Source organism: Diplotaxodon limnothrissa, linkage group LG12 (genome assembly GCF_057381915.1).
Source record: "Diplotaxodon limnothrissa isolate DT_005_m linkage group LG12, D_limnothrissa_male_GT1.1, whole genome shotgun sequence".
Taxonomy (NCBI): Eukaryota; Metazoa; Chordata; class Actinopteri; order Cichliformes; family Cichlidae; genus Diplotaxodon; species Diplotaxodon limnothrissa.
In genome coordinates, this window is record NC_140607.1 from 29,494,845 (window position 1) to 29,499,442 (window position 4,598).

A 4,598-nucleotide genomic window follows, 5' to 3' on the forward strand; every position below is an offset into this window, starting at 1 on the left:
TTCAAACCCAAAGTTTGAAACTTAAAAAAGGGGCTTTTCTCGGCAGCATCACGTGATCAGATTGTCATTCACATTAGGTCATCTCTTGTTGGTAGAAACAGTACACCTCGTCGGTCTGGAAGAACTCCGCCCCAGCCCATCACCTCATCCTTCTTCTTGCCCAACTGCCGCTCGTTCTCTCCATTTCACCATGTGTGCACCACTCCCTTCCTTTGAATTATTTGTTTCTTAACTGTCAATGATTTCCAGTCGGCCCCTCTGAATTATGTAATCTGTGTTCTGGGAACATTTTAAAGAACTAATTTGAAATATTATTGTTGTTTCGAAAAACTACGAGATGCTAGGCTGATGATTTCTTTTTTAATTTCTTTAATTTACTTGAATATAAAAGTTTACCTCCAGACAATAGACATGAGCACTTGGAACTATATTAAAAGGAATTCTAAGTCCAGCTATTGTCTGCAACCACATGAGGACAATGATGACGCTGTTGTCTCAACTGTGGTTACAGACTGAGTCAATTTCTGAGAATTTAACAGTGATACTAGCAAGATGGTTTTTTTTCTACACATAACATCTCAGAAATGCTGGAGGAGCTTGAAGTTTCACAAAATTAAAAACAAAAGTGTATAAATATTTCCAAAGAGGGATTAAACGATATGGGCAGATTAAAGGTTTAATGAACACAGTAATCATCATAACAAGAAAAACCACAAGAACCACACCATGTAAATTGAAATCAATAGTTTCAGGCTGGTCTTATCCAGAGTGTCAAGTACAAAAGCAAAGCTGTGTATTATTCATCTCTGATATGTGTTGTAGTACAACGGCTCAATACAGTGGTGCAGCTGTTGTTGGGGACTTCCTGACTTCCAACTGGTGAGAGGTGGCGTGATGTGGATGAGGTGACTGCAGTGTGTGTATGTGTGTGTGTGTCTGTGTGTTTGTTTGGAGTTAGCTGGAGTTTTCAGACGGGCTTTTGCATTATCTAATTAAAGGGCAGACAGAGACAGTGGTGTGATATCAAGCCTATCTTTCAGATGGGTGAACACACTCACACCCATTTGCTTGCTCTGATAACCAGCCTCCTGGGAACTCTCGTCCGAAGCCAAACTTTTTGTCGCACAGAACAAAAGTGTAAGCCAGAACAGTCTGATCTGATGAGTACATTCCTTTCTGCTGCGGTTACTGCCTTCACTATATTACTGAGGACAAATTAACTTATAAAAGTCTGCAGTGTGATTATTAAATTCATCGTCTTTTTTTCTGTCTACCTATATCTTGCTTATCTTTAATAACGGAGACATACTGTTATCGGAAATTCAAGCAGAACCCAAATGCAGACAAAAAAGGCTGACTGCAAGGTTGGAAAGTGATAAGCTTTCTTTTTTTAAAGTACAGAATAGATAATAACATGTTTATGGAAGGTTAAGCTGACTTATATCACCAGATGATTATTCAGCGACGTGTTACACGTCCGAGGATGCTACAGGAATGTGTTACGAGGTCAGTGAGGGAGGAACAAACCGATAACAAGCAACAAGGTAAGCACTGAATAAGAACACAGAATATTAAACAAATAATGAACCAAGCAGCAGCTGCTGGGGCTGAAAAAGTGAAGCTATTCAGTTGAAGTGTCAAAAACTGCAGTTCCTCTGGGTACATGGCTGAATCTAAAAATGAGTCAGTTTCTGTTTCCGTTTTGCTTGGTGAAATTCTGCTGCTGCATTAGTATGTTACTTAGCACTAATTAGCAGTTATTTAGTGTTTGTGGATTGTGGAATGTTCTAACCTTAGCTGATTACGCCATTAATTACATTGTTCATTTATATTCACTGTGAAAGGAGACACATGAGCAAAGTTTTCAAACAATTTAATCCCACAATAGAACAAGGAACTATAGACAATGATATAGAAGAGTACGAGAAAAGAGAAGGAAATTAACCCATTAAATTTGATAAAGTTTTAATAATGCGTCGGGTAGGTTCCTCCGGGAAAATTTGTAGACATATAAATAACCACGAAGGGACTTGAACCCTCAATCTTCTGATCCGAAGTCAGACGCCTTATCCATTAGGCCACGTGGTCGTCTTTGGGTCATGGGCTCTTCAATTAGAACACGTGGTCATTAACACAAAAACAAAGGACGGCTGACTGTAACACCTCTAGCTATTGTGTGTTTATATATATTAATGCATTTCATGCCTCTACAAGAGAATTCTTTTTTTTAATACACTGTCTTATATTTTATATTTGAATGCTCTCTTTTTAGCGCAACTAAGTCAGTTCCTGCAAGAGCTGAGCTGATAGCCTGAGCATGGTTGCTCCATCCCTTTAGTGCTGCATTTTTCCTGTTTGTCTTTAGTCTCCCCAGGAAGAGGACAGGAAGTTGATTGGGGAAAAGGATGTTTGAGCTTTCTCAGCTGTGTTTCAGGTGATCTAAAACCAAAGTGACTGTCCTTTGGTCCACATGGCAAATGTCACCTTTCCTTCAGGCAGAAGTAGCCAGGCTTTGTTTACCATGCAGTTATTGTGAAATTCCTCTCCTGTGTATTATAGCACTGAAGAAAACACCAGGAGCTCAAAGTGCATGCATTAACCTTAATGAGGTCTGTCGTCTGTGTGTTTGCATTCTGGTTAGATCTACATGTATGTGATAGTGCATGACCCCAGAATGAACTCTACACTCCATATAAACCCTCTCAGTTTATCTCATTCACTTTACACTTGCAGCCTATGTTGGCATCTCTAAACACGTGGTGACATTTGTAAAATCAACATTAAAAGGATAATACTTCAAAAGTAACTGGTAACATTTTTTAACATTCTGAATGTTCACAGGTTTGTGGTTGTATGTGTGAATGTGTGCTGAAAGATTTTTTTTTGCTGCACATGAAGATCCAGTGTTACTCGCTCTGCCACTATTTTCAGTCTTTCGTTCCAGTTAAACATTTGGTAACTTTTTTTACTCATGACTTCGAGATATTTCTGTCATTTACAAGCAGTACCTCTACAGGAATGGAAAATAAAGCCAATGCGGACATGCCAGAAACTACTTCCTCTAGAGGTGTTCAAGCATGCTAACAGATGCAGCTGGTCTGCTAGCCCTGATCTCTGATAACTGGACTCACTGAACTGGATCCCCATTTCAGATCATCTCGTTTTGGAGCAGTTTCTTTGAATTATCTGACATCTGATATGACTTGCTGTGAGTCAGCCTGTCTAAAACATTTGCATTTTATTTTGGTTTGTTTCTGTTTCAAATGACATAAAACTTTGTATAAATATAAACTTGTAGTGTTTCACTAAACAGGGTGGATCAGTTACATTCTGTGGATTTCCAAAGAAGCCAGAACATTTATGACAATCAAGTTTTTTTTTACATGTTGTTACTACTTGAGTATTTTGACTATTGTTTCTTCTCCATGCAGCTAGGAAGATGGCAAAGTTAGACTAATTCAGTAGGCATTCCAGTAATGCCTATTACTTTCCCCCCCCCCCCCAACCCTTTAAAATGTTTTAAAATGTTAGCAACTTACTAATTGGCCATTATCAATTATAATAATCCGCATATTCACACATATCACACAACAACTGTATTCATTTGCATTATCTGGGAAGCTTTCTGTTAATTGTTAATTAGAAAAGGGTGTTTATTTTCTGTATCTGTGGAAGTGATTAGAACTGTTAATCGCCATTCAACGGCATGATAAGGACTGAAGCACTGGTTGTGTATTGACCTACAGCTACACTAGCAGATAGGAGTGACAGGGTCTAAGTACCTGATTCAACTTCAAACTAAAGTGGCCCCTTTCATGACAAAAGGCTTTTCTGAATAGAGCTTTGACACCTTATTGTGTGTTTGTTTGCATTCTTGGACAAGCTAAGACATCTTCCTGCAATACTGGCTCCCGAAGTGGATCCAAAGGGCTGTGAAGTCCAAGTCTGTGACTGAATTGCTCTCAAACAATAATTTCTGACGTCATTCAGTGTGTTTAAGGGTCTCCCCATTGTAAATGAATGAATAAAATGCTGAATGAAGTTCAGTTTCCTGACTCGTTATCCCACCTAAGCAGCTGTGAGTGCAACTTTATTTCCTTACTATGTTTCTTTTGTTGCATACATGGGGCTTTCACAGTAAAGATGGATGTAATGCTAAAGTAATGCTTTAATCATGTAAGAACATTTCCTTCTGGGCATGCAGAAAGCTCAGCTAGTCCCCTTTCCGCATGCCCAGAAGGAAAGCTGCAAATAGCTGATCCTTTTCGTACTGCTTTTTTTTTTTTTTTAGCACCATCTGTTTGTTGAAGTGTGTGTTCGTGTGTGAAATGTGGGGATCATTCATATGCAGAGATCGGCAGCAGCAGGCTGTCTAACTGTGCTGTCTAGCTCCCCCTGAAAGGTCCTGCAGCTCTCTCTAAACTTCAGATGACATCCTGACATCAAACACTCTTCGCATTTTCACACATAGGTGTGTTGATGTTTGAATCACTGGGTATGAATGCTACACTACAGGATCACGTTTGCCTGCACGAGCAAAGTCATTGTAAAGACATCCTGTTTGTGTGGGCTTCTTGTGTATCATGGGAAATACCCTA

The 4,598-nt window shown here is 39.3% G+C and overlaps 1 non-coding gene across 1 annotated transcript; it reads right to left on the reverse strand.

Annotated features, from left to right (window-relative positions):
• Nucleotides 1-2,015: 2,015 nt before the first annotated feature.
• On the reverse strand, nt 2,016-2,088 carry trnar-ucg (transfer RNA arginine (anticodon UCG)). The gene has a single exon. It is a non-coding gene; the product is annotated as a tRNA-Arg (tRNA).
• Nucleotides 2,089-4,598: the final 2,510 nt, after the last annotated feature.